The following is a 12,494-nucleotide window of genomic DNA, read 5'->3' on the forward strand; positions in this document are numbered from 1 at the left end:
GCCCAGCAAGGAGGAAGTGATAAGCACCTGATATCTGATTTTGTGCTAGAACCAAAGCTGACCCTCTTCACAGCACCCACTTCATTCTGGGGCGCCACAGTTCCTTCTTCCACCTCCTCGTGTCTAACCCACTAGAGCCGCACAGCTCAAGCCAAGATTACAGGGCAATAGGTCAGCCCATTGGGAGAAACTCGTGTCCAGAGTACAGCCCCTAAACATCCTGTAGTAACCAGGGAACATGGCAAGGAAATTATGATCATAGCACTAACTTACTAAGTATTGCTCCCCTAGGGAGATCCATGTGCTAGCTATATCAGACTTAGCCTTTATCCCAGCACCTGGGAAGCAAAAGCAAATGGATCTCTGTGAGTTCGAGGCCAAACCAGACTACACAGAGTTCCAGGCTAACGAGGGACACACAGTGAGATCCTGTGTTAACAAAACACCCATACTAGAGACCAGTTAGTAAAACAAGCTCGCACTCAGGGTCGGGTTGTAAAACCACAACCATAGACCACTATTATAGCAAAGGTAAGTTTAGTGAGACCTACTTATCCTGTTGTCCTATTACCCAGATACAGCCAACTACAGTTTGTCACTATCGCCTTTTAATGCGCTCCTGTATTTTGTGAAATGAGTGAAAAGTTTGCAAGGCAGTGCTCTTGAATCAGAATATTTTTGTTTTAAAAACAAACAAGCAAAATCATATTGCTAGCCAGGTGGTGGTGGATTTAATTCCAGCACTCAGGAGACAGAGGCAGGCAGATCTTTGAATTCAGGGACAGCTAGGGCTACAGAGCGACTTCTGGGACAGCCAGAGCTACACAGAGAAATCCTATCTCAAAAAAAAAAAAAAAAAAAAAAAAAAAAAAAAAAAAAAAAAAAAAAAAAGAAGCGTTGCCTTTTCTTTTTAGTTCTGCATGTTCTGAGCTTTCGTAAAGGTCCTGCACTGCTTTTGATCCAGTTTGCTGTGTCCCAATATTTCTCCCTACGTTTGCTCTCTCTCTTCTTGCCTTAGTAATCCTGCTGCTCTAGGAAATGGAGCAGAATTAAGGACAAAATGGGGAGTGCTTGCTGCCAAGTTTGAGGGCCTGAGTTCAAATCCCCAGAACCCATGTAAAAAGCCAGATGTGGTGGCAAACATTTATGATCCTAGCAACGGCAAGATGGGAGGAGGAGACATGCAGATCCCTGCTAAGATCACTGGCCAGCTCTTCTAATTTACTTGGTGAAGTTCCAGGCCTGTGAGAAACACAGTCTCAAAGATGGGAAGTACCTGAAGAATGAAACCCAAGATTGTCCTCTGACCTCCCCATGTGTGTATTACACTGAGCGTGCGCGTACACACACACACACACATATGCGCACACACACACATGTGCACACACACACACTTGTGCTCACACATGAAAATGCGCATACACAGACGTGCAAATGTACACACACACATTTCAAAATGAAATTTGATTAATATAGGAAAACAAAAACCATCAAATACCCTGCAATCTCAGATGCTAAGCATTAGAGAGCCCACTTTGCTCACTCCTATGAGGAGGAGACACACTAGAGCGGTTCACACCTTACCCTCCCATGCTGTGTTCAAACACACTTACTCACAACAATTCAGTGTTTCTTGTGCGATGCGCTGCTGCACTTCAATGCATGAGAACTAAGGATCTCCTGGCTAGACACCTGGAGAGACCCGTTTATGTCTGACTTTTTCTGGGTTACAATCCCTCCCTTTTAATCTTCATGGAATGGGAAAGCCCAGTGGTGGACACTGGAACCTTTCTTTAAAAGTCAAATGCTGTGAATGTAGCCTCAGTGAGAGAGGATGTTGCTGGGGGATCTGGACACTGACGGACGGGGTGAGGCTCTCACCTGCAGTGAGCCTTCTGCACAGAGCACATCGCTTTGTGCTTCCTTGTTGGTCCTGCCACACTTTAAAAAAAATGAATTTCTGCTCATTCCTCCCCACTATTTCCTTGCTTTCTCTTTCTTCCCTTTTATCCATGGGACTACATTCATAGGACGGAAGAGGAGGCCAGGGAGGTGGAAAAGGCTATCAACACAAGCCTGATGACTTCAGTCCTAGCCCCAGAACCCACTTTTTACACCAAAGGCTGATGGGGTGACGAGCATTTAATTTCAACCATTCTACAAGGTTGGAAGTGGAGGCAGACGCTTCAAATCTCAAGGTTTTGGGGGTGCGGAATGGAGCCTCAGACTCAGAAAGCCCGACTTCTCCATCCACAATCTTAACTACCACGCCATATTTCCGCTGTGCTGAGTAGTAGCCGAGTGAACAGACAAACCCTTGCTATGTGTAAAAGAGAAAACATGACTAAGTCATGTCACAGGGTCACAAGAGAGGCGATGCCCAGTGTGCCTGTGGCATGACCTAGCCCACTGGAGGAGTCAGGAAGAGCAGCTCACACCACCAACTAGGCTGGCTCCCCTGCTTCACATGTTCCTCTTTCGCTGGTGCAGATAGAGCTGAGAGAGGACATTGGTGGCGAATGTGCCGTACAAATGAGAAGGAGTTGCATTCAACAGAATGGAGTGGACCGCTTACCTCTGGGGAGAGCAACAAGGGCTTAGTATCTGTTGCTACCAGTCCATCCCTAGGTCGTACATTTGTATTGAATCGATCCAGGAAGTTCCTGAAGCATGTTGCAATGGTTTAGATTTTTCTATAGCCTCTTTGGAAAACAGGAAGATGTTATAAGAAAACAAAACCACCAGAGGGGTGGGTGTCTGGGAACGACTTCCAGCCGTGAGTCGACCCTTAACATCCAATTCTTCTCACAGGCACCGGGTTCTTTTCACTGAAAGCCTGCCGTTTGCCTAGCTGTTCCGGTCTTGCATATGAAGCACCGGGAACAGTGAAAGACCAGAATAAAGCTTTAGGCTCCCCTGAGCAAGCTGCGAAAGGAGCGATGAGTTCGGCTCAATCTCTTTGGAGATAAATGGGCAAGAGAGAGAGGAACCCCTGTGTGAGTAAGCAGTCTGCCTTTTATAATGAGGTTCACGAGCTCAAAGGAGTCTTCCCCAGAAAGATTATGAACTTAGACAGACTCCCAGGCTAGCTTACAACAGGGGGCACAGCTAAAATGCTGTGTGATTGTTACTATCAGAGGAAATTACCCTGCTGAAATAGCCCAGTGACGCCATTTGCTTCTTTGGAAAGCAAACGTCTTTCTAAAAGACTATTTTAATTAAAAACTGGCTTGGGGAATGAGGTTTTGGTGTAGATGTTCATGGAACTGGCAAGAAACTCTTGAAGATTTGGGAGCTTATAGCACAATTCTGATTGTGCCCGTACCTAGAAAAGGTCCTAAAACATGGTCAGGTGTTTTGTGTCCTTAAAGCTGTCCCTGTGACATGAATGGAATAGGGCGGGACGGGGAGGAAGAGAGTGGACACAGGTTGTCTGAGACAAGGTTAATTACACTGTTACTGCTAACAGCAGGCGATGGGTGGGCCAGGAGTCTGCATTTTCCTTTCCTCCTCATCCAAAAGACAGGCACAGGTTACAGTTTTGTGCCACACTCTCTTAGCATGCCACCAAGTGGCACTATCACACAAGGGCAGTTTAGTCACCGGTAAGGGTCTGCGGCAGTTAGAATAAAGCAGAAGCTAGGGGCTTTAGGGCATGTAGCATCCATTACAGACAGAATGCTCGTGCATCTGGGTTGGGTACATTGTAGAAGATGCATCATTTTAAATCCTCCTTACTGAGTGAAAAGATTAACTAGTGCAGAGTGCTGGGCAGGATGCTGGTAGGGGGCCAGAGATGGATTCCATTTTAAACTCTCCACCCAGTCCTCATAGGACCTTGGCTATGTCCTTTATTTATTTATTTATTTATTTATTTATTTTGTATACAATATTCTTTCTGTGTTATGCCTGCAGGCCAGAAGAGGGCACCAGACTTCATTACAGATGGTTCCCATCATGTGGTTGCTGGGAATTGAACTCAGGACCACAGGCAATGCTCTTAACCTCTGAGCCATCTCTCCAGCCCCTAGGCTATGTCCTTTAATTTATTTGAAATTTGATTCTCTTCTCTTCAAGTAAAGTATGTCCAAAAACTCAGCCAGAGCAGACAGGCAAGGAGCAGTGACCAGTGGTGGTGACGCTCACGAAACAATTCAGAAGAGTATAAGACGACACACACTTCCACAAGATTATAATGAAGTCTTCATCCACAAAAGGAAAGTTTGGACCAGAGGATCTGGAGGTGATCTCTGTCCTAGAGTACTGGTGTTCTGAGTAGTACAGATATTAAATGACCTTGCCTTCCTTAGTAACAGTTTACTGGGGCCTCTAGTGGGAAAAAGAGGCCTAGTCTGAAGACTACAGAGGCCTTGATTTGATGAATATTTTGTACCAAATTCCTCCTCCAAAGGACTGCTGAGTGGCCATGAAACATGCTATAACCATGTGCTTTTTCATATTCAGCCTGTTAAATTACATATAATACAATTTGTCATCTAAGCTAGAACACTCATGGAATAAGGGCACCTCTACAACAGGCCACAATGGACGCATCCCAAGCAAACCGGAGCATCTGGTCCCCTTACTGTCTGTCAGATATGTCATTTAGGTATGGGACAGGAGCTCCTACGGGACTTCCCATGTCTGCTGCTGTTTGGATTAACAGACCACAGTAATTAGGATGAAGGTCATTGAAGACAGAGTAACACAGGAGCTCTGAGGCTAAAGCTACGATGATGTTCTGGGCCCTCCCATCTCCTGAGACGTTGGTTTCTTTCGCAGTGTCTAACGTTGTCTGGGAGGAAGAGAAAGGCTCCGGGTGTCTGCCTGCCGTGGGGCTGAGCGTGGTGCGCTAAAGCTTAGCAACTACAAATATCCACTGCTTCTCAAAGAGGGTTAGCTCTGCCACCAGACACAAATAAAGGCCCAAACCCTTCATCCTCGAGAATTTTAGGGGTATCCATGTGTTTAGGGAACTTCAGGCCAGAGGAAAAAGAAGGACGGCATCTGGGAAATACACAGAACGATCAAATTCACCTTTGAAAAAAATTTGATGTTTATTGTACCAATTAGAGATTTTCACGGGTCAAAATTCTCATATTTCCTAAAGAGAATCATTAAAGCTGAAAATATTTGTATGACCAAGTATGGACACAAATAAGGAGCAGATCAATTTTCTATAGTTTGTAATGAATAAAAAATTGTCCCAAATATGCCAAAACGACAGCTAATGAATTTCTTTCTATGTTTTGGGGTGTGTTACTCAATGTGGTTGCTCATTTAATTCTTGAATTAAATTTATATGAAAAAGTATTAATTAGCTCCATTAGATCAATAGCTTGCAAGTAGGGTGATGTGTTTGTCACGTGAAAGTATACGGATGATCAAAATGTAAAAGTCGATGACAGAGATCAGTTTGGTAATCTAAAACATGTATACAGTAAAGGTAGGTTATACGTGGGTGGGTAGACAGCATAAGGGAAGACTGTGGAACCTGGGTATGGCAATAACACAAGCATCTAGGACTGGCCAGGATAGCAACAACTGGAGAACCGCCATAAATGGGCTGTCCTAGCATGCTCAAGCATTGCCGGTGCATAGATGATGATGATAGTGGTGGTGATGATGATGGTGATGATGATGATGATGATGATGATGATGATGATAATGATGATGACGCTACATGGGCTATGGAGAATGAAGTCAGTAAACTAGTCTTGTATTCTGCAGCTCGTTGGACACTTTCAAGTATTAAAAATTAGAGTTTCTTTCTAAAAATGTTCTCAGTCTCATCGCTCAAGCTTGCGAATGGTTGTGCATTTGTAATTCTGGAGATGTGGCACCGGGATTTATTGATTTATTTTGAGAATCTGTGCTGGGTTCTACAGTATTTTTACTCAAATCCAAATGACAGGGTAAGAAACAGTAGTCAGGGACCTGTAAGATTGCTCATGGATGACCATCAGGAGGTGAGGGCCCTGTCTGTACTTCCTTAGGTCACTGCACTCTGCCTAAAGCGAGCAAGGATGCGTCCCCAGATGGTCCGTGCATCTTGAAAAGTCCAGGAAAGACAAAATGGAGTTATCACTTTGTCCCAATACGCTTTAATCAAGTATTACTTTTTATGATCCAACTACCATCCTTGTTTTATGACCGCGATTAGGAGATGATGAAACGGTACACCACGGGCACCTGAACAATGCCAAAATATGCCAAAGTCCAACTACCCCAGCTGCCTGTTGCCAGGAAACTCAGTTACACTTTTTTCCACAATTGAGCTGTTTTTATGAACAGCTGCTCAGCTAGTGGGACAAACAACAGATGTAAAGATTTCGCCTAGTCATTAACACCACACACCACACACACACACACACACACACACACACACACACACACACACACACAAACTCTAAGGAGACAGATATACTAGAAAGTTCTGCTGAACCCAGAGTAGTAGAATATTTCTCTAACCTTCTGACACACTGCAGAAAGAGAGTGGGCGGAGCTCCAGGAAGTTCGAACTTCGGAAATGTGGCTCAATCTCCATGCGACGTTGGACAGCTCACACTTGCTGTGAACCTCCAGGTCTGAACCTTCCACTGCTGCCACCCTACCCCAGCTACCCCACGTCATTTGTGTAGGAGTCAATGAGATGTCTATGAGCTGCAAACTATAAACACTATATACATTCATGGTACAGACCCAGCTTTCCCAGTGGCTCAAGGTGCAATGTTGGGCAACTGAATGGCATCAGATTTTAAATCATTAAATGGCAATATGATTTTTTTTTACTCAAAACTTAAGCATGATGTGATTTCTTAGAATATGTCATTTGCTTTGTCCAGAAAACCACTGCACCTCTATGTGTGCACCTGGTTCCCAAAGAGACCCCAAGAAATAGTTGAATCCCCTAAAACTGGAGTTAACGGACATTTGTGAGCTGCCATGTGCATGCTGGGAATTGAACCTGGGTCCTTTGGAAGAGCATCCAGTGCTCTTAACCGCTGAGCCATCTCTCCAGTCCCTAGTTAATAAATGCTTTGATAGGAGACAAACAAATGGGCAAACACATGACAATCGACAGACCGGCGGTCAGTCTATTTTCCAGAACTTGCTTGTGCATCTTTCCGTACCTTTGCATACAGGCGGTACTTGAGGGCTTGCGACTTCACTGAGCTGTGGCCCACACCCATCCCTGACCTTGAATTGTTTTCCTTGAAGGTCAAAGTGAGTAACTGGCCACTGGCGCAATGCCTTCCAACAGCATAATTAAGTGAATTTTAGTCTTCTCCTAATCAAGTTAAGTACCATCAGGTCCTCTTGCAGCCTCGTCGAGATCTGCCCCCGAGGCTGTTTAGTCGTCTAGAAGCTCTCAGAAGAGCTTCAAAAGTCTGAACTCTGAACTGGATTGGGTGAGCAAATGAAAGGGAGCCTCTTGCCCGCTTCAATCCTCCTTCACAGTTCCTGGAGTTCCCAGGTAACCCCAAAGAACGAAGAGTGAGAGGGACATTTAACGGGGTGACAGGTGCTTCCACATCACTTACTTATATAGCGTTTCACTCCCAGCCACCAGCAGACTAGGGAGGTGGGAGAGAGACCTGCTTGTATAAATTTCCTTAGGGAGAAGCCACACAGGCAGGAAGTGGCAATACATGAACAAAGACTACACTGTGTGAGCAGATCGGCCACAACCTGAAGGATTCCAGGAAATTTCCATCTAGATCCAGAATGACTGTCATTGGTTTCCTGATTAACAGTCTCAAAGGTCAGAACCAACTCAGTGTCTACCTTGGGGTTTTCTTGTTTGTTTCCACCATATGAGGATAGACTGATTCACTTGTAAACAGACGGGCAGGGTTTTCATTTTATAGAAACCACCAGAGTAAATTATAAGAAACATGGAGATGGGTAAAACGAACATCCCTATTTTGGATAGCATGTCAGTTGCTACCTGGGTGGCAACGTAGCAACGAACGAGTAATCACCTGAAACAAAGCAGCTCAACCTTGTGAGGATTAGCCCCTTGAGCCCCCTACATTTATTCTGAACTTCTTTTTGTTTGACTGATATGAACAGTGATCTCCTTGCAGTGTAAGCACCCAGCTTCTTCAGGGAACCCGAGAGAAGGGGTACGGTGCCTCTGCGGTGTTGGGAGACCTGGGTCCCTGTGCCTGCTTAGCGGAATGCTACAATCCCAGGGAAATTAGTTTGCTCTCTTGAACTTTCATGGGTTGTAATCAGAGATGATCAGATAATTTGTGACTCCAGCTAGGGAAGACAGGGGAGGCGCAGTTATTTAGACTCCCCTTGTGGGCCTTCGAGATGGCTCAGCCAGCAAAGGCACTGGCTGCCAAGTCTGACCATCTGAGTTCCATCCTCAGAACTCCTTGTGGCAGGAGGGAACCAGATCCAAGGTGTCTTCTGACCTAGGCACAGAGACAGACAGACAGACACACACACACACACGAACGCATGCACACTGGCACATGCACATGCCCTCCCCCCACACAACACACATACACATTGAGGCACACGCACACCCCCACACCCCCCCACACACAAACACACAGGCTAAAAACTCAATTAAGACTTCTAATCTTTGGGCCTCACTCCTGTCTTAAAATAGCATTGCAGCTAAGAAAGTACTCTCTGCTCTGAGGGCTGGGTTGTCTTCTGCCGGGACTAGTCTGTGCTCGTGCCTGTGAGGATATCTCACCGAGGATAGATAGATACAGGGACTTTCCTGGCAGCTGGAAGGGATGGGCAAACCTGCACCTGCCTTGTTGTATGTCACCCACTCCAAATTTCACATACGCCCGGGATCAACAGCATTAGACTGCCAAACCTCCAATGGGACCAACTGAAATACAGAGGCTGTGAGCCGGGAGGATGCTCCATCTGCACCAGGACACACTTCTTCCGTCTGTGCGGTGGAGGTCATCTGTATTCCCATCAAGCCTGTGCCCACCAGCGTGTCCTGGGTCAGCAGGCAGGAAGGTGTTTCTTCCATGCTGGGTGGGGCTGGCACTCTGTGCACCCCTCCAGGCTACATTCCTATTACTCACAGCCCCATTCCCTCAGCATTTTAGAAGTCTGAGGAATTCATCAGGGTTCAAAACTTAATCCAGGTTACACACCATAGCCATTAAAGACAAAAATCCAAGGGACCTTTGAAATGAGCCGTTCTACACAGGAGCGACAGTGAAGGAGATGTGCAAAAGGAAAGTCGTCAAAGGGAGAAATCCTGTCACATTTGCACATGATTGACCAGCTGTATGACCCCATTGTTTGTCTAAAAACTTTTCTCATGAACTCGAAATGACAGGAAGTAGTTTTGGCTTCAGAATAGCAGTGGTACCCAGTGTTGGCTTACTGCCCTGATGCTTACAGCCTAGTACCTTCTGTGAGGCTAGTTTCTGGGGTTCAGGGTAGAGTTCCGCTTCACCTCTGTCCCTAGTCCTCCTTGAACAGGCTGCCGCTCCCACTACTGTCCCTCTCTCTCTCTCTCCCTCCTGCCCTTTCTCTCTTACACACACTAAAGCAAATCTGTTTAACAAAGAACTGTCTAATTCAGAAAAGACAATTTAGTAAGACCCAGGCTTCGATGATGCTTACAGGATGAGACTGAAAAACCTATAATCTTGACACTCTTTCTCACCGTGGTTTGGAATTAATTCTGATGGAATAGAGATTACACATTTTTGCCTGAAAGTGGTTTTCTTAATTGCTTACTTTAAAATTCAAATGATAATTATATTTATACAACATTTCAAAGCTGGTGTGATAGCACAAACCTATAATTTCAGGACTCAGGAGCTGGGGGTAGGAGGTTCAAAGCAGACAGCTACATATCAAAGTTGAGGCCATCTGGGTTACATGAGACCCTGCCTCAAACAGTCAAACAACAAAATCAAAAAAAAAAAAAGGAAAAAAGAGAGAGAAAAGAAGAAAGGAAGGAAGAAAAGAAGAGAGAAAGGAAGAGAGAGGGAGAGGGAGGGAGGGAGGGAGGGAGGGAGGAAGAAAAGAAGACAGAAGGAAGAGAGAGGGAAAGGGAGAAAGGAAAGAAGGAAGGAAGAAAAAAGGAAGAAAAGAAAGAAAAAACATTTGAAAGAACTCCCAGATAGATTATCTTGTTAGAACCTATTTAATAACCCAGGGTTCATTAAGTAATTACTGTCTATTAACATCATAACTTTAATTGGTTTGCCAAAGGTGGGTAAACAAATCCCTGAGAGAGGGAGACCTTGGAAACAGCACAGTCGGACGCTATCTTAAACACAGGCAGCTAGCCAGGGCAGGGTCAGTGGGGCCCGGTGGCCCCGTCCCCACGCCCACACTAGCACCTGATCCACACAGGTGTGAGGAGGAGGTGAAGGATGGTAGGAATGGCCGAAGTCAGGAAGACAGATGTCACCCGCTCATGCCTTTGCCTGGGGCTGCCCTGACTTTATACTGATAAACAGACCCATCCTAATGTTTCCTGGAGGAACCTCTAGAGGATGGTACAGGCGGATCACTGTGAGTTTGAAGCCAACCTGGGTTTCAAAAAACCAGAAGAAAAAGGAATTGAAAAAAAAAAAATCCATCACTCCCCAGATCTCATCTGCCCCCATACCCCAAGCCTCTTCTTGGTCCCCTTCTCCAGGCCACCACTGACCTGCATTATCCCACCTCAAATGAGCTCACAAACAGTGTATGCTGTCTCAGCCAGGTGGTGGTGGTGCACACCACCCAACACTCTAATCCCAACACTCGGCAGGCGGATCTCTGTGAGTTTGAGGCCAGCCTGGTCTACAGAGTGAGTTCCAGAACAGTCTCCAAAGCTACAGAGAAACCCTGTCTAGAAAAGCCAGAACAAAACAAAACAAAACAAAACACATGCTGTCTCTCACCTTTCTGTTAGCACTGCCTTTAGCATCTCTGCTCTTGCTCCCTGCCCCAAATGCTCTCGTCATAGCTTGTCTAGGACAAGACCTTTGCAAACATGTAACTCAGCTTCAGCTTGGTGGCTATGGAGAGCCCGCTGTGCTGAAGGTTTAAGCCCATCATCCCTGCCCCACACATCTGCTAGCTTCTTGATCCTTGACCTGCAGTTTTAAGCTCCTTACAAAAACAAGGCTCAACTGTGGAGGAGCAGTGGATGGGTGGGGTGGGGTGGGGGAGGGAACTGCAAAGAGGGGAGGAGGGGAACTGATCGGGCGGGATGGAAAGAAAAATAAATATAAATAAATAAATGAATGAATAAATGAAAAAAGAAAGAATTCTATGCAAATAAAAAACAAAAATCAAGGCACAACCTGGGATGAGTCTCCTCATTGGCTGTCCAATACAGAGGAGTCAGGCTTTAACCGCATACACACCCTCAACAAAATGGACTCAGTGTCGGGCTAGGCGGCGGTGGTGCACGCCTTTGATCCAGCACTCTGGAGGCAGAGGCAGGTGGATCTCTGTGAGTTCAGGGCCAGTCTAGTCCACAGAGCAAGTTCCAAGACAGGCTCCAAAGCTACACAGAGAAATCCTGTCTCAACGCCCCCCCCCCTCAAAAGGACTCAGCTTGCATTTATACATGTCTGTGCATATACACACACGTGTACACCAACACATACATGACAGTTAATAATCAAAGACATAGGGAGGACATGGGAAGGGTTCAGGGAGCATGGCTAAGAGAGATTAGGGGAAGGAAAGGGAGCGGAAATATGATAGTATTCTATTTCAAGTAAAAACATATTTTTTAAAAAGACCTTTAAAAACAATGTGTTGGAGTTGAACATAAGCCTAGCACTCAAGTAGACCTCTGTGAGTTCTAGGCTAGCCTGATCTGCATGGAGAGTTCCAGGTCAACCAAAGCTACACAGTGTGAAACAGAGTCTCAAAAAAAAAAAAAAATGGTTGGGGTGGGGCTCCTTGGTGGTAAAGACCTGGGAGCTATCACATTCTAATGCTTCATCACCAAATCTTGGTTTTTGTTTATTTGAGGCAGGGTCTTGCTCTGAAACTCCGCTAGTCTCAAACTCAACGCAATCCTCCTGACTCAGCCTACCAGGAGCTGAGATTCCAGGCATGAGCTATCACATACGCCTGCATCTCTGAGCCCTTGACCTAAGCAGATGAACTACGGATTTAATGTCAGTTTTCCTCCTTTGCCCCACTAGCATTTTCTCAGCATTAGTCATGTGTGACCCGTTTTTCCCCTGTTCTCTCCCACCTCTCCAGCCTGTGTCTTCTGCAGTACCTGCCCTGGATACAGAAGCCCTGTCCTGAGACCAGCTGCAGGACATGGTTGGCATCTCTCTTCAAGACCTTCTCATCTAAAATACACGATTACTGTTCCTTTTATGCAATGACTCTTCCTCCGCCTAACAGTTGACCTTGAGCACCTGGACACCCCCTTTGAGCTCAAAATCCACAAGCCTCTGCTTTCTGCAAAACCCAAAGTGCAGCGTTTCTTTTCATTATTAACCGACAGATATTTTCATTACTGCAGCTATATG

The 12,494-nt window shown here is 45.7% G+C and overlaps 1 protein-coding gene across 1 annotated transcript in view; it reads right to left on the bottom strand.

Annotated features, from left to right (window-relative positions):
* Positions 1-12,494, bottom strand: part of Hopx (HOP homeobox) — a 27,636-nt gene that overhangs the window by 14,199 nt on the left and 943 nt on the right. The window lies entirely within an intron of this gene.

This window comes from Microtus ochrogaster, linkage group LG1 (genome assembly GCF_000317375.1).
Source record: "Microtus ochrogaster isolate Prairie Vole_2 linkage group LG1, MicOch1.0, whole genome shotgun sequence".
Lineage (NCBI taxonomy): Eukaryota > Metazoa > Chordata > Mammalia > Rodentia > Cricetidae > Microtus > Microtus ochrogaster.